This window comes from Schistocerca serialis, chromosome 2 (assembly GCF_023864345.2).
Source record: "Schistocerca serialis cubense isolate TAMUIC-IGC-003099 chromosome 2, iqSchSeri2.2, whole genome shotgun sequence".
In the NCBI taxonomy this organism is placed as follows: domain Eukaryota; kingdom Metazoa; phylum Arthropoda; class Insecta; order Orthoptera; family Acrididae; genus Schistocerca; species Schistocerca serialis.
The window spans coordinates 537016338-537040853 of record NC_064639.1 but is presented as its reverse complement, the minus strand read 5'-3'; the positions used below and the strand labels follow the sequence as shown (position 1 = coordinate 537040853).

Here is a 24516-nt window from a genome sequence, read left to right as displayed (position 1 = left end):
TCTTATAGTATCTTTTGATCTGATTCAGTTTTGTAGACCTATCCTCGTCAAACAAATTTATTCTGTGCCAATATTCCCTTTCAGTAAAAAATGTATTTGAAAGTATTACTGTATGTTTTCACTTTGTCATTAAACTTTTTGGCTTTTACATAGAATTCTTTTATTCTACAGGAATATAAACACTAACATTACATTTTGAGCAGTACAAAACAGCTAGCTTAAATTGCAAACACATTCCATTCCCACATTTAATATAATAATGTTATTATTTTGTATTTCATATATTCCAACTTTCACCACCTGAGTATATACTGAACATCAAGCAGTTAGTCACATTTTGGTTGTAGCATCACTTATGCAGCACACACGTTTTCACAACCTGTCTTTTGCTGATGTTCCTTCCACAAAGGACCACAGACTATTTAAAACCAATAGAAAATTATTATGTGATGAGGGATTACTTAGTCATATACACCAATTGCAGTTATTTAAAACAATGGAAAGTCCAGAATATAACAATAAAATATGGAATGAGTAGATTCTTACTCGCCACATAGAGGTGGTGTTGAATCACAGACAGGCACAATGAAAAATAAATATCAGATTTTGGGCAAGGTACTTTTTCAGAAGTAGAACTCTCACACTACAGCACCTGGAGGCAGTGGCCATGTGTGTGTGTGTGTGTGTGTGTGTGTGTGTGTGTGTGTGTGTGTGTGTGAGAAAGAGAGAGAGAGAGAGAGAGAGAGAGAGAGAGTGTTTTCTATTTCTGAAGAAGGACCTTGTCTAGAAGCTGATAATATTTCTAGCGCTCTTTTTCATTGTGCTCGTTTACGACTTCGCGCCTCCTCTGTATGAAGAGTAGCAATCTGTCCTTTCCATATTGTTGTAATTGCAGTTCTTTTCATTTCCGGTTTCGTCACTTGGTCAATGAAAGTATTTGTTTGCAGACTCACTAAGTATCTCATAGCCTTACTCTTCCCCCACAAATACCTTCCCTGCAAATGAGCAAACAAGTACGGATTCATAAGCTAATTTGTACATTTCCAAGAAGAATAACATTATCGCTGTTCGTATTAAATACTAACAAGGGGAACGTGCGATAGGCGACCATCTGATGAGTCAAAACTTGACAGGATGATAGAAGGATGAAAATAAAGCGACACCTTTTTTGTGCCAATACATAACAGCTTCCGAGAATAAGAGGGTCAAAATGCGATGCGACTTCATCGGAGTCAACTGTTCAAATCCAGTCTTACAAGTGTTTATATAAAATCATTATTTTTATGGCACCCTGAAACACAATGGAATTAATGGCAAAAGAAATAAAGATTTCGGGTCTTACTAAAAATAGTTTTATCATCACAATTGACATGAGTTAAGCCTTCCAGGGAACTGGTACCAGCGGTTTTTGTTTGTCCTGGGGTCGATCAAGACATAAACCAATTAATGGAATGACATCGGAATGTGCAAGCACAAAATTTGGAAACCTCATGGAATAAACCTGTCATCCATTTCTGGACAAAGTTTTGCAACATTACATAAAAATTGAGACATTTCTGTACATTATTGGCTCGTTGGGTGGGCAGAATGATCCCTCCTCATAAGACAGGCTGTTTGTCAATGAAATCAGAAACCCTAGTTAGAATAAAAAGGGCAAGTGTGAATAGGACTCACACTCTCATGGTTCCATGCTAACTTAATTATTCAAACACATACAGATTCAGAAGGATGTAGGTTGCAGTAGGTACTGGGAGATGAAGAAGCTTGCACAGGATAGAGTAGCATGGAGAGCTGCATCAAACCAGTTTCAGGACTGAAGACCACAACAACCACCACAACAACAACAACAACAACAACAACAACAACAATAATAACAACAACAACAACAACAACAATAATAATAGTAATCGTAACTAGGGTAGTCCATGAAACTTTGGTAGCCGAGTGTCAGTGTGATGTAATGGCTAACACATCTGTCTAGTAAGCAGGGCACCTGGGTTCAAACCCTGGCACCTGCACAGATTTTAATGTGTTACTCCGGCCTACTTCATTATTGTAGATGTAGGAGAGACTCAGTAAGTCTCCGAAACATCAACTGTATACGATTAATATATCTCGTTTTTCTAAGAGATGGGCAGGATTAACACCATTTCACTCATTGCCAAGATGCTGTTCCAATATTGGAGAGCCATAGCAATTCTGATGCAATTTTAGATGGGGAAAAACAATGGGCTGAGGTGTCAGTTGGTATACGTATGGGGATGAATGGTATATGTATGGGGATGGAGACATTAGGGTAGTCCATGCAGCTGTGGTAGCCAATGTGCTGGTACGGCATAGTGGCTAGTGCGTCTGCCTAGTAAGCAGGAGATTCGGGCTCGAATCCCAGCGCACGTGCCAATTTTAATTCTTTCCTTTTGCCTACATCATTATCGTAGGTAAAAGTGAGACTCAGTATGTCTCAGGAACATAAACTGTGTATGATGAAATAAATATTCATCCAACCTATTAATACCAGGACTAGTTAGGGAAAACATGTCAAGTGCAAGTTGGAGTCATGCTCTGTGGGTTCTTTTAAAACTTAGCTATATATATATATATATATATAGCTAATTATAATAACAATAGTTATTGTTTTGGTGTTGATATTTCAAGAGGCTTAGTAGCCTGGCGCAAGTCTTTCTATCGGATGCCACCTCGGTGACTTGCGTGTGCTAACCTGCTCCAGTTATGCAGCCAGGGAAAAGGGACGTACAGCTTAACGTTTAATCTGGAGCACTTTTTTTTCCCCCTGTGACTCCTTGTATCATTGAGAGATGACGGCTAGGTTATAATGAAAACTGAAAAATCCATGGTTCAACTGGGATTCAAACCTGTGACCTCTGGGTTTACAGGTATGCACTTTTTCACTAGACCACCAGTTCCACCATGTATATAGATAGTACATCCATAGATCGTGATGAGTAAGTTTACGAGTTTAAAAATATGTCTTTTGATTTCCGTTGCTTAGAAGTTTACATAATTTACACCACCAAGTGCCCGTAGACCTTAGTATTTGACGTAAATGTCAACTTGATATCTTTATGTGTACATGAGAAAAAGGGTTCATAACGGACTGCTAGAAACACATACAGACAAGGAATGGCAGAAATATGTATTTGTTGTATAGTTTCTGTCAAACTTTGCTTCTTGCCAAATTTTATGACACTCCATCAATTGGAAGTAACCTGTAGGTTTTGATGAGTACGTTTGTGAGTATCAAAATATATGTCATAAATTGTCTTATATTTTGACTGCATTGATGTAGACACTTAAATGTTTACACCACCAAGGGACCATAGACATTAGTATCTGACAAATTCCAGCTACATATATCTTGTGGAACAAATGGTTGAACATCCTGTAGGATAATAATGTGCACTAAATCAGATTGTTTAAAGTTCAAAGCAGATGTTTATTCAAGAAATATGCAAATAGTGTCCTTAAGGCCCCTGGAATCCGGCACAGAAGAGAACGCATTTGAGATGTGGTGTCACAGAATAATATTGAAGGAAAACATTGACAAGAAGAATGGAGAGGATGATAGAACATTTGTTAACACATCCTAGAAAATAAAATTTGTGGAGGAAGACAGAGATTGGAATGCATCCAGCAAATAGTTAAGGACGTAGGTTGCTAGTGCTACTCTGAGACGAAAAGGTCGGCACAGGAGAGGAATTCAAGGTGGGCTGCATAAGAAAAAACATATTTCTTTATCAAGTTCACTGTATGCTCCCCATTGGTCAACCAAGCCCGCAGACGTACCAGTTGTTTGTCGAACTTAACCTCACTTTAGAAGCAACTGTCCTGCTGTGCATATCATTGCAGGAAGTATGTTGGCATTGGTAGGCAAAGCATGCAGGCAAAGCATTTTTTGCACTGGCGTTAGGTGTATATAAAGAAGAAAAAGAAAACTAGACACTGATCCAGGGAATGGTTGACATCCAGAGATAAATATATCCATGAAATTCTGCTAAAAATATTACACCTGAGGTGTGATGAAATCGTAAACTTTCATTCACATTTGAAGAGGACACAATTATGCAGAAATTTATTTCATTTTCTCAACAATTATCTATAGCTTTTAGATACCTGCCAAATGGAGCAGATTTTGAACACTGAGTGACCTTACTATGGAAAATGAAGTAATACATGAATTATTAGAAAAAAAAAATTTTTTTTATACTCCTACTTGTTCGTTGTGCATAGACTAATGATTTTTCTCATGTATTGCTGTGTAATATGTGCATGGGAAGGACAGAACAATTATACCATTCCGATAATGGTTGTGGTCTTTACTTTTTGACCATGTAATCCCTTGATTTCAGTTTCCAGAATTGTGGAAGCTAACAGTAAAAAGAGATAAATACCAACAAACGTTATTTTTGCTCATATTGCGTTAGTGAAACATAAACATTTGTACGTCTGTCATCTCGAAGTTGCAGTGTTCCGTGTATTCTATGCTTTGAGCATGTTGACTTTTCATGGTATTGATTTGAACTGAGCTATTAAGTTCAGTGAAATTCTTGACAGTGACTGTGCAGATCTCCAACTTCTTTTCTTCTGCAGTCTGGAGTAATGCAGGAATGCTTTAACATAAAATCATACTCTTGGAATTAAATATCAAGAGTTTCTTCAACAACATTCTTCCTATATTCTCCAATAATCATACATCAAATTCTTCTACACGAGTCTGTCTTAATACAGGAATATCACATGTCTTGTCCTCTCCAAATCTGACATGAGAGTTTAAATGTTTATTTTTAAGCGGTTGCCAGTTTGATACATACCAAGAGAATTAACATATTTGAAAATGTTTATTGGTTTCTCCACTCGCTATAAATATTGTTGACTGTGGCTCTTACTCCAGGGCCATTGTGCTATTCTAGCCTGGGACAGTGACCCTTGGATCATGAGCAAACACTGCCCACTAGCACTTCCTCTAAGAAGTTAATGTGATCATGTTCCCACTTCAAAGACATGCATCATCTCTTGAGGTGACTAACCACATGCAAAATACACAAGATCACACGAAAATTAAGCTCTCCTACTGACTAAATCATTATATCATTTTATTTGTTTATTGGCATTTATTTTTCAGAAAGGTAGATTTAGCACTCTTCCAGAGCGGTATTCAATATCGCAAAGTCAGACAAGCAACTGGCTTTTGTTCATCAAACACAAGCTGTAAAGAAACAGAATTCATACATAGTTAAATTCAGAATCTTTCACTTTAAAGTCAGAAGTGTGAAGTTTTCGTACCCTCATAGTCTTTGTAAAGGAGTTACCATGTATTTTAGCTATGTTACATACGGTCATGCATGTTTTAAATAGTGCACAAGCCCACATTTTGCATATGGTATTATGTGTTAGTACATGCGTATTGTTGTTTTATTATTATTTCTTTCTTTTCTCAGACGTTATGTCTGGTCAAAAATGGAAAGTGACGCGGACCTTGATCAAGCATGACTTCCTTTTAACTGTGTTGTTGTTGTGGTCTTCAATCCTGAGACTGGTTTGATGCAGCTCTCCATGCTACTCTATCCTGTGCAAGCTTTTTCATCTCCCAGTACTTACTGCAACCTACATCCTTCTGAATCTGCTTAGTGTATTCATCTCTTGGTCTCCCCCTACGATTTTTACCCTCCACGCTGCCCTCCAATACTAAATTGGTGATCCCTTGATGCCGCAGAACATGTCCTACCAACCGATCCCTTCTTCTGGTCAAGTTGTGCCACAAACTTCTCTTCTCCCCAATCCTATTCAATACTTCCTCATTAGTTATGTGATCTACCCATCTAATCTTCAGCATTCTTCTGTAGCACCACATTTCGAAAGCTTCTATTCTCTTCTTGCCCAAACTATTTATCATCCATGTTTCACTTCCATACATGGCTACACTCCATACGAATACTTTCAGAAATGACTTCCTGACACTTAAATCAATACTGGATGTTAACAAATTTCTCTTCTTCAGAAACGCTTTCCTCGCCATTGCCAGCCTACATTTTATATCCTCTCTACTTCGACCATCATCAGTTATTTTGCTCCCCAAATAGCAAAACTCCTTTACTACTTTAAGTGCCTCATTTCCTAATCTAATTCCCTCAGCATCACCCGACTTAATTAGACTACATTCCATTATCCTTGTTTTGCTTTTGTTGATGTTCATCTTATATCCTCCTTTCAAGACACTGTCCATTCCATTCAACTGCTCTTCCAAGTCCTTCGCTGTCTCTGACAGAATTACAATGTCATCGGCGAACCTCAAAGTTTTTATTTCTTCTCCATGAATTTTAATACCCACTCCGAATTTTTCTTTTGTTTCCTTTACTGCTTGCTCAATATACAGATTGAACAACATCGGGGACAGGCTACAACCCTGTCTTACTCCCTTCCCAACCACTGCTTCCCTTTCATGTCCCTCGACTCTTATAACTGCCATCTGGTTTCTGTACAAATTGTAAATAGCCTTTCGCTCCCTGTATTTTACCCCTGCCACCTTTAGAATTTGAAAGAGAGTATTCCAGTCAACATTGTCAAAAGCTTTCTCTAAGTCTACAAATGCTAGAAACGTAGGTTTGCCTTTCCTTAATCTTTCTTCTAAGATAAGTCGTAAGGTCAGTATTGCCTCACGTGTTCCAGTGTTTCTACGGAATCCAAACTGATCTTCCCTGAGGTTGGCTTCTACTAGTTTTTCCATTCGTCTGTAAAGAATTCGTGTTAGTATTTTGCAGCTGTGACTTATTAAGCTGATAGTTCGGTAATTTTCACATCTGTCAACACCTGCTTTCTTTGGGATTGGAATTATTATATTCTTCTTGAAGTCTGAGGGTATTTCGCCTGTTTCATACATCTTGCTCACCAGATGGTAGAGTTTTGTCAGGACTGGCTCTCCCAAGGCTGTCAGTAGTTCTAATGGAATGTTGTCTACTCCGAGGGCCTTGTTTCGACTCAGGTCTTTCAGTGCTCTGTCAAACTCTTCACGCAGTATCGTATCTCCCATTTCATCTTCATCTACATCCTCTTCCATTTCCATAATATTGTCCTCACGTACATCGCCCTTGTATAGACCCTCTATATACTCCTTCCACCTCTCTGCTTTCACCTCTTTGCTTTGAACTGGGTTTCCATCTGAGCTCTTGATATTCATACAAGTGGTTCTCTTATCTCCAAAGGTCTCTTTAATTTTCCTGTAGGCGGTATCTATCTTACCCCTAGTGAGATAGGCCTCTACATCCTTACATTTGTCCTCTAGCCATCCCTGCTTAGCCATTTTGCACTTCCTGTCGATCTCATTTTTGAGACGTTTGTATTCCTTTTTGCCTGTTTCACTTACTGCATTTTTATATTTTCTCCTTTCATCAATTAAATTCAATATTTCTTCTGTTACCCAAGGATTTCTACTAGCCCTCGTCTTTTTACCTACTTGATCCTCTGCTGCCTTCACTACTTCATCCCTCAAAGCTACCCATTCTTCTTCTACTGTATTTATTTCCCCCATTCCTGTCAATTGCTCCCTTATGCTCTCCCTGAATCTCTGTACAACCTCTGGTTCTTTCAGTTTATCCAGGTCCCATCTCCTTAAATTCCCACCTTTTTGCAGTTTCTTCAGTTTTAATCTACAGGTCATAACCAATAGATTGTGGTCAGAGTCCACATCTGCCCCTGGAAATGTCTTACAATTTAAAACCTGGTTCCTAAATCTCTGTCTTACCATTATATAATCTATCTGATACCTTTTAGTATCTCCAGGGTTCTTCCATGTATACAACCTTCTTTCATGATTCTTAAACCAAGTGTTAGTTATGATTATGTTGTGCTCTGTGCAAAATTCTACCAGGCGGCTTCCTCTTTCATTTCTGTCCCCCAATCCATATTCACCTACTATGTTTCCTTCTCTCCCTTTTCCTACACTCGAATTCCAGTCACCCATGACTATTAAATTTTCGTCTCCCTTCACAATCTGAATAATTTCTTTTATTTCATCATACATTTCTTCAATTTCTTCGTCATCTGCAGAGCTAGTTGGCATATAAACTTGTACTACTGTAGTAGGTGTGGGCTTCGTATCTATCTTGGCCACAATAATGCGTTCACTATGCTGTTTGTAGTAGCTTACCCGCATTCCTATTTTCCTATTCATTATTAAACCTACTCCTGCATTACCCCTATTTGATTTTGTACTTATAACCCTGTAGTCACCTGACCAGAAGTCTTGTTCCTCCTGCCACCGAACTTCACTAATTCCCACTATATCTAACTTCCACCTATCCATTTCCCTTTTTAAATTTTCTAACCTACCTGCCCGATTAAGGGATCTGACATTCCACGCTCCGATCCGTAGAACGCCAGTTTTCTTTCTCCTGATAACGACATCCTCTTGAGTAGTCCCCGCCCGGAGATCCGAATGGGGGACTATTTTACCTCCGGAATATTTTACCCAAGAGGACGCCATCATCATGTAATCATACAGTAAAGCTGCATGCCCTCGGGAAAAATTACGGCTGTAGTTTCCCCTTGCTTTCAGCCGTTCGCAGTACCAGCACAGCAAGGCCGTTTTGGTTATTGTTACAAGGCCAGATCAGTCAATCATCCAGACTGTTGCCCTTGCAACTACTGAAAAGGCTGCTGCCCCTCTTCAGGAACCACACGTTTGTCTGGCCTCTCAACAGATACCCCTCCGTTGTGGTTGCACCTACGGTACGGCTATCTGTATCGCTGAGGCACGCAAGCCTCCCCACCAACGGCAAGGTCCATGTTTCATGGACTGTATGGTATATGTTATATTGCATTTAGGAACTTTCGGGTGATTGAACATGTATCAATAATTACGGATTTCTGAAGCTGTATATATAAGTTTGGATGTAGCTGTATTGCATTGATGTGCTGATGGATATTGTGTGGTATGACTCCTGTAGTTGATAGTATGATTGGTATAATGTCAACTTTATCCTGATGCCACATGTCCTTGACTTCCTCAACCAGTTCGAAGTATTTTTCAATTTTTTTCTCCTGTTTTCTTTTGTATATTTGTTGTATTGGGTATGGATATTTCAATTAATTCTGTTAATTTCTTCTTTTTATTGGTGAGTATGATGTCAGGTTTGTTATGCGGTATTGTTTTATCTGTTATAATGGTTCTGTTCCAGTATAATTTGTATTTATCATTCTCCAGTACATTTTGTGGTGCATACTTGTACATGGGAACGTGTTGTTTTATAAGTTATAAGTTATAAGTTTATGTTGTAAGGCAAGCTGTTGGTGTATTATTTTTGCGACATTGTCATGTCTTCTGGGGTATTCTGTATTTGCTAGTATTGTACATCCATTTGTGATGTGATCTACTGTTTCTATTTGTTGTTTGCAAAGTCTGCATTTATCTGTTGTGGTATTGGGATCTTTAATAATATGATTGCTGTAATATCTGGTGTTTATTGTTTGATCCTGTATTGCAATCATGAATCCTTCCGTCTCACTGTATATATTGCCTTTTCTTAGCCATGTGTTGGATGCGTCTTGATCGATGTGTGGCTGTGTTAGATGATACGGGTGCTTGCCATGTAGTGTTTTCTTTTTCCAATTTACTTTCTTCGTATCTGTTGATGTTATGTGATCTAGAGGGTTGTAGAAATGGTTATGAATTTGCAGTGGTGTAGCTGATGTATTTATATGCGTGATTGCTTTGTGTATTTTGCTAGTTTCTGCTCGTTCTAGAAAGAATTTTCTTAAATTGTCTACCTGTCCATAATGTAGGTTTTTTATGTCGATAAAACCCCTTCCTCCTTCCTTCCTGCTTAATGTGAGTCTTTCTGTTGCTGAATGTATGTGATGTATTCTATATTTGTGGCATTGTGATCGTGTAAGTATATTGAGTTCTTCTAGGTCTGTGTTACTCCATTTCACTACTCCAAATGAGTAGGTCAGTATTGGTATGGCATAAATATTTATAGCTTTTGTCTTGTTTCTTGCTGGCAATTCTGTTTTCAGTATTTTTGTTAGTCTTTGTCTATATTTTTCTTTTAGTTCTTCTTTAATATTTGTATTATCTATTCCTATTTTTTGTCTGTATCCTAGATATTTATAGGCATCCGTTTTTTCCATCGCTTCTATGCAGTCGCTGTGGTTATCCAATATGTAATCTTCTTGTTTAGTGTGTTTTCCCTTGACTATGCTATTTTTCTTACATTTGTCTGTTCCAAAAGCCATACTTATATCATTGCTGAATCCTTCTGTTATCTTTAGTAATTGGTTGAGTTGTTGATTTGTTGCTGCCAGTAGTTTTAGATCATCCATGTATAGCAGATGTGTGATTTTGTGTGGGTATGTTCCAGTAATATTGTATCCATAATTTGTATTATTTAGCATGTTGGATAGTGGGTTCAGAGCAAGGCAGAACCAGAAAGGACTTAATGAGTCTCCTTGGTATATTCCACGCTTAATCTGTATTGGCTGTCATGTGATATTATTTGAATTTGTTTGGATATTAAGTGTGGTTTTCCAATTTTTCATTACTATGTTTAGGAACTGTATCAATTTAGGATCTACTTTGTATATTTCCAATATTTGTAGTAACCATGAGTGGGGTACACTATCAAAAGCTTTTTGGTAATCAATGTATGCGTAGTGTAGCGACCTTTGTTTAGTTTTAGCTTGATATGTCACCTCTGCATCTATTATCAGTTGCTCTTTACATCCTCATGCTCCTTTGCAACAGCCTTTTTGTTCTTCATTTATAATTTTGTTCTGTGTTGTATGTGTCATTAATTTCTGTTTAATGACTGAAGTTAATATTTTGTATATTGTTGGTAGGCATGTTATGGGGCAATATTTAGCTGGGTTCGCTGTGTCTGCTTGATCTTTAGGTTTCAGATATGTTATTCCGTGTGTAAGTGTATCAGGGAATGTGTATGGGTCTGCAATGTAACTGTTAAATAATTTAGTTAGATGTGAATGTGTTGAGGTGAACTTCTTTAACCAGAAATTTGCTTTTTTATCATTTCCAGGGGCTTTCCAATTGTGAGTAGAATTAATTGCTTGGGTGACTTCATGTTGCAAAATTATCACTTCAGGCATTTGTGGTATCATCTTGTATGTGTCTGTTACTGCTTGTATCCACCGTGCATGCCTGTTATGTTGTACCGGGTTTGACCATATGTTGCTCCAGAAGTGTTCCATGTCTGTTATGTTTGGTGGATTGTTTATTTTAATGTGTGTGTTATCTATTGTCTGGTAAAATTTCTTTTGGTTTGTGTTGAATGTTTGGTTTTGTTTCCTTCTATTTTCACTTTTTTTGTATCTTCTGAGTCGTTTGGCTAATGCTTGTAATTTCTGCTTCTTTTCGTCTAATTGCTCTGTTGCTTCTTGTTGTGAGATTTTACCTAACCTTTTTCGTTTTTTTTTCCAAGATTTCATTTCTTATAAATTGTGTTAGCTGTCCGATGTCTTTTCTCAGTTTTTCTATTTTGATCTGTAGCCTGTGTTGCCATGCTGGTTTTGTGGGTTTCTTCTGTGTGTTGGTTGGTTCTGATCTCTGCCTAGTGTGTGTATTTAGTGTAGTGAGTGCTCATATATAAACCAGTAGTTGTAACTCTTCCATAGTTGTGTTTTCATTTATTTTGTTGTGTATGATTGTGTTGATAGTTTTTATTGTTGTTTCGACTTGTGGGTTATTTGGTGGTCTATGCAAGAATGGTCTAATGTCTGTATTTGTGTCTTTGTATTCTATATATGTTAGCTGAAATTTTTCTTCTATATCTAACATCTGTGTCACTTCGTGTTCTATTTGTGCTTGTTCTGGTGGCTGTCTTAAGATTTAATTTCCTCTGATTGTTTAATTGGTGCGTGTTGTTCTTTGTTTGTTTGCTCTGGGATGTTTGAGTCCATTACTGTATTTTCCTCTTCTTCTGATCGCACATTATTTTGTTCCAGTATTTGTTGTACTTGTTGTTTGATGTTTTCTAATTCTGACTGGGGTATCCTGTTATTTTTTATTATTACACGGATCTGATCAGCTAGTCGTTGTTCTGTTAAAAATTTTAATTCTGGGTATCTGGTAATAAATGTTGTGTATACTTGTGATCTGTATCCAGTTGTGTTGGTTCCTAGGTTTGTTGCTTGGTAATAACAGAACATAAGGTGTCGATTAACTTCATCTGACCATCTCATCCTCTGTCTTTGTTTTCCTTCTAGGGTGGTTGCAGGAAGCATATCCTGCAAAACACCTCTATTTGGATTTAAATCATTTTCCAGTTGGCTAGCAGTGTCGTTACCATTGTGGGCGGGCATAGGGTTCAAGCGTCGTCCCCGACCATGACGGCGCTTGTCCGAGGCTTCTTTAGTTCTGTCCTGAACCAACTAATCACACTAAAAGGGGGGTTAGTCCTATTAGTGGTTTGTTCTTTTCGTTGCCTTTTACGACTGGCAGAACATACCGGAGGCCTATTCTTTTCCCGGGCCTCCACGGGGATTATTATTATTATTATTATTATTATTATTATTATTCTGTTTGATGTACTTCTTGGGCAGTATGTGCCTGTTGGAATTCATCAGTAGATGGCTTTATGTCACAAAAAGTATATCACAGACCTCCCAACACTGCATGGATGCTGAAGAGGTACCTTTGAAGCGTACAGTTAGAATAACCATGGAAGGAAATATAGTCAAGAAAATACCATAGCTGTAATAGTTAATTATATTATAATAAATAGTCATAGTTATTTAATCCTGTGGATGATTATATCCAGTGTAAGGAAGAGTATAATAATAAGGAATATAAAGGAAAATCTTTCAAAAATCATTTTTCTTCACAATTTTATCACCCAAAGCCTCCAACACATGCGTAGTCAAACTTATTTGTTAAGTCATCAATCAGTGAAAAGTATCTTTCAACACTGTAAAATGCTGTCCTTGTTTCATAAGCTGTGCCTTAGTCACAAACAGAACCATGACCTAGAAAGTGTAGAACAAGTTCCCTTTATTTCCGTCTATGAACACAAAATAGTATGGTCTTTAGACTACCGGTTTTGCTCAGTTATGACCATTTACAGATCTGCAGCAAAATACGAGAAAATCAAATACAACTACTTACAGCCTACATCATAAAACAGTAAAATAGGCCGTAATAAAAAATATTGCTTACATTTGTATGGAAAATATGTGCTTAAAATATGAGGAGGCATAACTGTTTTAAGACATGACCTAATACAGAGTGTATCAAAAAGAATCATCCCATTTAAAGAAAGCCTAATTGTTATTTTATTTGAGATATATGTGTGTGTGAACAACATGCTCTTGGAAAGAGCAACTTCTTAAGTTTCACTTGGTTCCCAACATGAGACAGACTCTGCAGAATTTAATGTGTTTTGTGCAGTTTTATGGGAAAAGGTGTATGGTCCATTTTTCTTTGCTGAGAACTCTGTTACAGGACGCACATATCTCGATACGCTTGAGAACTTACTTTTGCCACAGCTGAAGACTGATTCGAACGACTTCACTTACCACCCAGATGGGGCACTGCCACCCTGACATCTGGAAGTGCAGAAATTTTTAAACCAAAGGATTATGAATGATGGATCTGTTGAACTGGACCAAATGATTTAGCCTTATATTACTGGCATCCAAGGTCACCGGCCGTGAGTGTATATAAGTATTTCTTGTGGGTGTTTATAAAAGACTGTTTGTGTGCCTCCATTACCAACGACAATGATGAACAGAGACATCGCATAACAGCAGCTGTGGAAGCTGTAACTCATGGCATGCTTGCTGCAATGTGGGAACATGACATATCTCATGTATCCGAGGGTAGCATATTTAACACCTATGAAAAGGAATGAATTTTTTTTTTTAACTTTCTGTTCATCAAAAAACAAAATTCATTGTATATATTTATTAGTTTCAGAAGTATAGACATACCAGATCGGATAATTCTTTTTGATACACCCTGTATATTGGAGCCATAGTGGCTTCATCAGAAAATACACACACAATCAACTTAGCATCATTGCAAATGTTTAAAACATGGTGTGAAACAGACCACAGTGATGGAGTCATCCCATTAATAGTGCTTCTATACATAACAAACTATGGGACAGTAGCCTCAAAATATGTTTTTGTCATAATCTCATTAGATGTCACTACCGTAATCGTACACATAATTGTCAATTATACGATTGTAAAAAATGAAATAAAATTAGGAATACAATAAGTAAGGTCTGTAGTCATCTTACCAGGTTTATAAGTTACTTCAGTGGTAAAATGTAATAAATTAAAAGCATCAGTAATGTTAAATTTAAAATTGTTAAAAAGGAAATGGTTAAATGAAAATGTGATTTCAGAGACATCCTTGGGTGATTTTAGACATAAATAGTAACATAGCCGAGAACAAGCTTACAGAGCTAACAAAATAATATAAAAAATGATAAGATAACTAAGGAAAAAAGCCAAATGGATGAAATAAAAGACTGAATTAGGTAATCAACACCATCTGTTAGTGTAGCCACCAGAATGCAGCAGAGGCGAGAAGTGGTTAGAGGAACTTAACTGCCACAGGACCATCATACCCTGCAACACACCATTCCAAGACAAGAATCGTATAATGTTGTACCTGTCAGTTAAAGAGATTATATAGTTGATGAAATATATACTGAAGAAACTGGTATAGGCATGTATATTCAGATACAGAGATACGTAAACAGAAAGAATAAGGTGCTGCAGCTGGCAAGGCCTATATAAGACACAAAATGCCTGGTACAGTTGTTAGATTGGTTACTGCTGCTACAATGGTAGTTTATCAAGATTTAAGTGAGTTTGAATGTGGTGATATAGTTGACGCACAAGCGACAGGATGCAGTGTCTCCGAGGTAGTGATGATGTGAGGGTTTTCCCATACGACCATTTCACAAGTGAATCTGGTAAAACATAAAATCTCCAACATCACTGCCACCGGAAAAAGATCCCGCAAGAACGGGATCAACGACAACTGAAGAGAATCATTCAGTGTGACAGAAATGCAACCCTTCCGCAAATTGCTGCAGATTTAGATGTTGGGTCATCAACGAGTGTCAACATGTGAACCATTCAACGAATCATCATGGATATGGGTTTTCGTAGCCGAAGGCTCACTTGTGTACCCTTGATGACTGCACAACACAAAGCTTTACACCTCACCTGGGCCCGTCTATGCCAACATTGGACTGTTGGTGACTGGAAACATGTTGCTGGGTCAGACGAGTCTCGTTTTAAGATGTATTGAGTGGCTGGATATGTGTAGGTAAGGAGACAACTTCATGAATCCACGTACCCTACATGTCAGCAGGAAACTGTTCAACCTAGTGGAGGCTCTGTAATGGTGTGGGATGTGTGCAGTTGGAGTGATATTGGGTCCTTGATATGTGTAGATACAACTAACAGGTGATGTGTATGTAAGCATCCTGTCTGATCACCTGCATCCATTCATGTCCACTGTGCGTTCTGACAAACTTGGGCAGTTCCAGCAGGACAATGCGACACCCCACAAGTGCAGAATTGCTACAGAGTGGCTCCAGGAACGCTTAGTTTAAGCACCTCCACTAGCTACCAAACTCTCCAGACATGAGCATTATTGAGCATATGTCAGATGCCTTGCAACATCTGTTCAAAAGAGATCTCCACCCCGTCATACTCTTACAGATTTATGATCAGCCCTGCAGGATTCTTGGTGTCAGTTCTCTACAGCAGTACTTCAGACATTAGTCGACTCCATGCCACATTGTGTTGCGACACTTCAGTGTGCTCGCGGGGGCCCTAAACAATATTAGGCAGGTGTATCAGTTTCTTTAGCTTTTCAATGGATTATATAAACAGAGGTTGTTTGTTGTGGTCTTCAGTCCAGAGACTGGTTTGATTCAGCTCTCCATTCTACTCTATCCTGTGCAAGCTTCTTCATTTCCTAGTACCTACTGCAACCTACATCCTTCTGAATCTGCTTAGTGTAGTCATCTCTTGGTCTCCCTCTACGATTTTTACCCTCCAGCTGCCCTCCAATACTAAATTGGTGATCCCTTGATGCCTCAGAACATGTCCTACCAACCAGTCTGTTCTTCTAGTCAAGCTGTGCAACAAATTTCTCTTCTTCCCAATTCTAGTCAACACCTCCTCATTAGTTATGTGATCTACCCATCTAATCTTTAGCATTCTTCTGTAGCACCACATTTCGAAAGCTTCTATTCTCTTCTTGTCCGAACTGTTTATCGTCCATGTTTCAGTTCCATACATGGCTACACTCCATACAAATACTTTCAGAAACGACTTCCTGACACTTAAATCTATACTCGGTATTAACAAATTTCTCTTCTTCAGAAACGCTTTCCTTGCCCTTGCCATTGCCATTGCCTCCCTACTTCGACCATCATCAGTTATTTTGCTCCCCAAATAGCAAAACCCCTTTACTACTTTAAGTGTCTCATTTCCTAATTTAATTCCCTCAGCATTAATTCGACTACATTCCATTACCTTCGTTTTTCTTTTGTTGAAGTTCATCTTATATTCTCCTTTCAAGACACTGTCCATTCCGTTCAACTGCTCTTCCAAGTCCTTTGGTGTCTCTGACAGAATTACAATGTCATCGGCGAACCTCAAAGTTTTTATTTCTTCTCCATGGATTTTAATACCTACTCCAAATTTATGTTTTGTTTCCTTTACTGCTTGCTCAATATACAGATTGAATAACATCAGGGAGAGGCTACAACCCTGTCTCACTCCGTTCCCAACCACTGCTTCTCTCTCATGTCCCTCGACTCTTATAATTGCCATCTGGTTTCTGTACAAATTGTAAATAGCCTTTCGCTCCCTGTATGTTACCCCTGCCACCTTCATAATTTGAAGGAGAGTATTCCAGTCAACATTGTCAAAAGCTTTCTCTAAGTGTGCAAATGCTAGAAACGTAGGTTTGCTTTTTCTTAATCTATTTTCTAAGGTAAGTCGTAGGGTCAGTATTGCCTCATGTGTTCCAACATTTGTACGGAATCCAAACTGATCTTCCCCAAGGTTGGCTTCTACCAGCTTTTCCATTTGCCTGTAAAGAATTGGTGTTAGTATTTTGCAGCCGTGGCTTATTAAACTGATAGTTCGGTAATTTTTGCATCTGTCAACACCTGCTTTCTTTGGGATTGGAACTATTATATCCTTATTGATGTGTTAGGATATTTCGCCTGTCTCGTACATCTTGCTCACCAGATGGTAGAGGTTTGTCAGGACTGGCTCTCCCAAGGCTATCAGTAGTTCTAATGGAATATTGTCTACTCCGAGGGCCTTGTTTCGACTCAGGTCTTTCAGTGCTCTGTCAAACTCTTCACGCAGTATCGTATCTCCCATTTCATCTTCATCTACATCCTCTTCCATTTCCATAATATTGTCCTCACGTACATCGCCCTTGTATAGACCCTCTATATACTCCTTCCACCTTTCTGCTTTCCCCTCTTTGCTTTGAACTGGGTTTCCATCTGAGCTCTTGATATTCATAGAAGTGGTTCTCTTTTCTCCGAAGGACTCTTTAATTTTCCTCTAGGCAGCATTTATCTTACTCCTAGTGATACATGTCTCTACATCCTTACATTTGTCCTCTAGCCATCCCTGCTTAGCCATTTTGCACTTCTTGTCGATATCATGTTTGAGACATTTGTATTCCTTTTTGCCTGCTTCATTTACTGCATTTTTATATTTTCTCCCTTCGTCAATTAAATTCAATATTTCTTCTTTTACCCAAGGATTTCGACTAGCCATCGTCTTTTTACCTACTTGATCCTCTGCTGCCTTCACTACTTCATCCCTCAGAGCTACCCAGTCTTCTGCTACTGTATTTCTTTCCCCCATTCCTGTCAATTGTTCCCTTATGCTCTCCCTGAAACTCTGTACAGCCTCTGGTTTAGTCAGTTTATCCAGGTCCCATCTCCTTAAATTCCCACCTTTTTGCAATTTCTTCAGTTTTAATCTACAGTTCATAACCAATATATTGTGGTTGGAGTCCACATCTGCCCCTGGAAATGTCGTAAAATTTAAAACCTGGTTCCTTAATCTCTGTCTTACCATTATATAATCTGTCTGAAACCTGTCAGTATCTCCAGGATTCTTCCATGTATACAACCTTCTTTTATGATTCTTGAACGAAGTGTTAGCTATGATTAAGTTATGCTCTGTGCAAAATTATACCAGGCGGCTTCCTCTTTCATTTCTTGCTCCCAATCCATATACACCTACTATGTTTCCTTCTCTTCCTTTTCCTACTGTCGAATTCCAGTCACCCATGGCTATTAAATTTTCGTCTCCCTTCACTATCTGAATAATTTCTTTTGTATCATTATACATTTCATCAATCTCTTCGTCAATACCAGAGCTAGTTGGCATATAAACTTGTACTATTGTGGTAGGCGTGGGCTACGTGTCTATCTTGGCCACAATAATGTGTTCACTATGCTGTTTGTAGTAGCTTACCCGCACTATGTTTTTTATTAATTATTAAACCTACTCCAGCATTTCCTCTATTTGATTTTGTATTTATAACCCTGTATTCATCTGACCAGAAGTCTTGTTCCTCCTGTCACCGAACTTCACTAATTCCCACTACATCTAACTTTAACCTATCCATTTCCCTTTTTAAATTTTCTAACCTACCTGCCCGATTAAGGGATCTAACATTCCACGCTCCAATCGGTAAAACACCAGTTTTCTTGCTCCTGATAATGATGTCCTCTTGAGTAGTCTCTGCCCGGAAATCTGAATGGGGGACTATTTTACCTCCGGAATATTTTACCCAAGAGGGCACCATCATCATTTAACCATACAGTAAAGCTGCATGCCCTCGGGAAAGGTTGTGGCTGTAGTTACCCCTTGCTTTTCAGCCATTTGCCGTACCAGCACAGCAAGGCCGTTTTGGTTAGTGTTACAAGGCCAGATCAGTCAATCATCCAGACTGTTGCCCCTGCCACTACTGAAAAGGCTGCTGCCCCTCTTCAGGAACCACATGTTTGTCTAGCCTCTCAACAGATACCCCTCCATTGTGGTTGTACCTACGGTACGGCTATCTGTATCGCTGAGGCATGCAAGCATCCCCAGCAATGGCAAGGTCCATGGTTCATGGGGGGGATATAAACAGAGGATGCACATTAAAACATGAGAGTAATGCAATCCAGGTTAGAAAAGAGTAATGCAATCCAGGTTAGAAAATCAAATACATAATGCCCTCTGTACCAAGTAATGACATGGCAAGACATAGATAAGAGATGCATTGTATGGTTAATGTGGAATATTGTCAAAGAAAGTAAAGTAGGCACTGGGTACAAAATCACTCTGCCCAGGGAGCACTCTTGATGACACTTACTTTTTTTGTTATAAATTTCAAGTTGCCTTCTGATAGCTGTACTTGTAGGCATTGATCACTTACTTCAGTCTTTTGTTTCATACATTTGGCTTCTTTCCTTGGTTATTTTACCATTTTTATGTCATGTTGTCAGCCTCAAAAGCCTTATTCTTCTCCTCTAAGTTATTATTGTATCTAAGATCACCCCCCTCCCCCCAAGAGCACCTCAGAATCATATTACCTTATTACATTTTATCACTGTAATAACTTGTACACTTGGTAGTCCCACTATAGACTTTACCTATTGTATTCTTAATTTTATTTCATTTTGTACAATTATGTAATTGATGCATATGTATAGGTTTACAGTTGCCACATCTAACGAGTTGGCAACATAAGCTTTTGTGACTATTACATCATAGTTTGCTATGAACGGTACGCTGTTAACAGAATGACTCCACAGGCATTGTGGTATGGTGTACGCCATATTCTAAATATGTGCAATGACGCTTTGCTGATTTTGTGTATTTTTTGATGATGCCACTATGACTCCATTGCATTTGGTCACATTCTGAAACATTTACGCCTCATCATATTTTAAGCGTATGTTCTCCATGTACATGAAAGTAATAACTTCTTTTGTAGCCTATTTCATTGTTTTAAGATGTAGGCTGTACACTAGGTGTATTTTGTTTTCTCGTGGTTTGCTGCAGATCTGAAGATGGTCATCGCTGACTGAAACCAATAGTCTAAGGACTAAACAATTTTATGATCGTAGACAGAAATATAAAAAAGTTATTCAGCTGTGTATGTTTGACAGACATGTTGCTAAATAATTTGACAACCTAGTGAGTTGTATGAATTATTTGATTGGTTATGGGAGCCTTTACACTCATTTGCAAAACTGATGAATCACTTGTAACTAATTAACTAAGCTGTGCAATACATACACTTACAATGCAAGCCCTGCATTCAAACTCAGTAGCATGCATGAGAAATTTCGTACAGCAACTTATTAACTCTCAAAATTTAGTGTCAGAATCTTTAAAATTTCATCAGCATGAAAATCTCTCTAACAGCCACTACAAAAGCTGAAGTTCATTAATCATCTTTACTATCATGAGGAATATGTAACATGTTCGTTGCTCTATTAGCAATAATAAATGCGGCAAAATGTTTTGCTTTAGAGCTGCCTTAAAGTGCTTAATGTTTTTAGCAAAAATCGTGGTTGATTTACTTCAAGTGTTTACACACTACTTAATCAACATTAGATGGGTATAGGCTGTATATTTTAATATATGTAATATGTACGTGGTATATAAAGAAGAAACATTTTTACCAAAAATATTGAAATTTTCTTGTCTGATTTACTTCAAATTTTTAGATGATGCACTAATGAACTTTTACATAGGCTATATATTTTGTAATATATAAATATACATGTAATATATGAGGAGAAGCTTTGTTTCCAAAAATCTGGAAAAGTTCTCGATCAAATTACTTCAAATTTTTACACAATGCTCTGATAACATTCAGACACTATCAGCTATAGATTTTGTAAAATATATATAAAGCGGATATGTTGTCAACAAAACTCTCAAAATGTTCTTGCCTGATTTACTTAAAATTTTTACGCAATACACCAATACCATTTGAAAGGACACAGAGAGAGAGAGAGAGAGAGAGAGAGAGAGAGAGAGAGAGAGAGAGAGAGAGAGAGAGAGAGAGAGAGAGAGAGTGTTTGATTTATTTTATTAATTTTTTTTTAATTGACAATTAACTAGCTTTCTGTTAAAACTAACTATGCTGTGCTATGTGATTTTGATTTCTTTCTTGCAATCAGATTCAAATACGACAGGTGGGTGTGTAAACCTTTATTATTTTGCCTCCTTAAATATATTTTCAAACAAAAATTGTGTACACAACAGTGTATGTGTTTGTTGTCTTCCTCACCCATCAATTTTACAGAAAACAGGAGAGTTGTATTTTTGTCTTATCGGCTTATAATTAGAATACTGCTACGGAATCTGAATCATCCGAAACTTTGTAATCCTATCTATTCGAAGGTTAAAACTATGCCGAATACTGTCATTGAAGCTGCTACCCTCGCAGATACAGCTGCTGGAGAGGACACTCTCATACCCCATATATATATGTATTATCTTGACTGATTTACTCATTCATTTTAATGTTTTGTTTGTAATAACAATAAATAAGGCTCAAGGTCAGAGAGAGGGGTAAGAGGGCAGAGTGGGGGGCGAGTTGGAGAGGGGGAGGAGTTAAGCATGTATATAAAATTCCCATACATATTTAACAATTGCGAAGCATTGTTGGGTTTGCTAGTGTTTCATATGTATAAATGACCAGCATTCAATTATAAAAGACAATCACACATACACAACATAGTAGTGCATTGAGAATAAAATCTTGTGGTTATTTTGCAATCTCTCATTAAAATATCTATAAATTTTTACATTAGTTGTCAGTAAAATACATGAATATGTTGCCATGTCTGGTGCTGTAACATGTTCGTATTTAACAAAAATTAAAATATTTCTTAAATTATTGCACTTCATTGCTTATATAACAGAATTTATTGGATAATGGTCAAGGACATGCATGTTGATCTCGTGCTATGTTTATATGTGGAGACTTCATGGTAATGGCAAAGATTGTGACTTATTCTAAGTATATATTGCATGACTGGTTCATTTGTTAATTTTTAATAAACTATTAAAATTAAAACATTTACAATTTGAGAAGTACTTTCACATTCTGTGTTATCTTTGTTGTGTCTGATTTTTACATAGCAGGTTTGTAAGGCATGTTATGCTTTTTTGAAGAAATACTATTATCCATCTCCACCTTTCAACCTGTTTTTGCACAGCAGAATAGTAATTAAGTAAGGAATAAAATTTTGTTGGTAGGACTTGGACGACGCTAAGTGGAGCATGCCCGTCAAGGATGCAGTGATGGCGTAACCAGTGTCATCACTCAGAAAAGCCGAAGCACAAACAAGCAGGGAGCTCATTGCCTCAGACTGTGGAAGGGAGAGTGTCAGCAACACCTGATTCAGCACTTTGAGAAAGTTCAGAGCAGGCACAATGCTATCCTCTGAACAGGGCTACGTGTAGTAACTACACTTAGGCATGTCACAAGAATGCATTTCAGGCTGCAAACTTTGCATAAAAAAATGTTCTGACACTCTGAAACAACACATTAGGCCAGCCAGGAATGCTGACTGACTCAGAAAATAGGAGCACAGTCAGCCACCAGTAAGGTGGCATCAAGTCATCGACTGCTATAAAACCTTCTTCTTCCTTCCATTCAATCTGAGTCTTGCCACTCCATTTGGATCGCCGATACCAATGTATGGTCACCGCTACTAGTTACAGAATGACTTGGTGAAGACAACAAAGTTTTGCTGCCCACCACCAGCTTGGAGTCATTGCTACAAGTCTGCAGCTGTCTTGCTGTGGAGGGAACTTCAACTGTGCAAGCTGCATTCCTGCCAGTTACACCTGTGACTACCTGAAGATGAGGGCAATGCTAGTCTTCCATGAATGAAGAACCAATGTGCTCACGAGCTGTTCAACTTGAGAGCAGAGTGCCTGTGCTGCCACTCACGGGCAATACAAGTATTGGGACCAACTTTCGAGCTGTCCTGTGTCTCTGTTGGGTCTTCCACCTACCCACCATCACGACAACCAGCAACAGGTGCATGGTGATTTCTGGGGGCAAGCCTGAGTGCAACTACACTCAACGAGAGTGCTGAGGCTCTGACAGATGTCCACAGCCACACCAGGCCGCAGAGACATGCTGGCTGTCGCACCCTTGTGTGACAGGGCTGTGGCACAAACCTTGGACTACGCCAGGGTGCTACCCTGTGCCTCCGTGTAGTGTGGGTACAGCACACCCACTGCTAAGCCAAATCGAGAAGAAGACAGATTGATTGTATAACCTTTGGAAATCGATGACCATTTATTGAATGATGTCTTATTAGTGCCCTGTCAAACTGCTGGACAACACCTCCACTCTACAATCCTACACCCACGTAAGGAGGCTGCATTTGGTGGACACCTACATTATTAGTGCCTCCATCTCACTGCTGTCCAGAAAGGGAGCAGCCTCCTATCCCACACTTGGAATTTTTCCCCTCAATCTCTATGGTTAGTCTGTCTCCAAGCATGCCTGCACTCTGTTCTCGGCTCGTCCACCTCAGCTAGCTGGCCCCACTTTCGCTGGCCAGCTGTGCAATCAAGTACACTTGTCACTGTCTTGTTGAAAGTTCCTAATCTTTCTTTTAATCACCTAAAATTTTTTGTCATTGTCATTGTTTCTTACCATTAGCAATGTAGGAAAAGATAGATTGCTACTTACTGTAAAGAAGACACATTAAGTTGCAGACAGGCTCAATTAAGACACTTGCACAAAGCTTTAGGCCACAACCTTCATCAGCAAGAGAGGAAACACACACACACACACACACACACACACACACACACACACACACACACACACACACAGTGCACTGTCAAGAGTTTGTGGGCTGGGAGGTGGAGAGAAAAGGAGCAAAAAAAAGGCAAGAAATGGGGTAAGATGGGTGGACATATTGGTAGAGAACGGCAGACAGAGGGTGGAAGACAAGAATGGTAAGGAGGTGATACAATGTGGGTGGGGGAGGGGGAGGTAGACTGTGGGTCATTGTAGGTTGAGGCCGGAGTAATTACGGAAGCGGAGAAAGTGTTGTAAGGATAACTCCCACTGCGCAGTTCAGAAAAGCTGGTGGTGGAGGGGATGATCAAGGTGGCTTGGGTAGTGGAGCAGCCATTGAAGTCAAGCATGTTATGTTCTGCTGCGTGTTGTGCTACAGGGTGGACTAGTTTGCTTTTGGCTGGAGTTTGGCAGTGGACATTCATCCTAGTGGACAGCTGGTTGGTAGTCATAACTGTATAAAAAGCTGTGCAGTGATTGCAGCAGAGCTGATAGATCACATGACTGCTTTCATAAGTGGCCTGGCCTCTGATGGAGTATGATAAACCTGTGACAAGGCTGGAATCGGAAGTGCTGAGTTTGTGGATTGGGCAGGTCTTGCACCTGGATCTTCGCAGGGAAATGATCCTTGTAGCAAGGGTTTGGGATTG

At 38.7% G+C, this 24516-nt stretch overlaps 1 protein-coding gene across 1 annotated transcript in view; it reads left to right on the top strand.

Moving 5' to 3' along the window:
• The window catches only part of LOC126457508 (G patch domain-containing protein 11), a 137998-nt gene extending 114100 nt beyond the window's left edge, over nt 1-23898 (top strand). The window contains exon 6 of the transcript XR_007585480.1: nt 22300-23898. The gene's annotated coding sequence lies outside the window, so the exon portion shown is untranslated. The remainder of the gene's footprint in view (nt 1-22299) is intronic.
• The last annotated feature ends 618 nt before the right edge of the window (nt 23899-24516 follow it).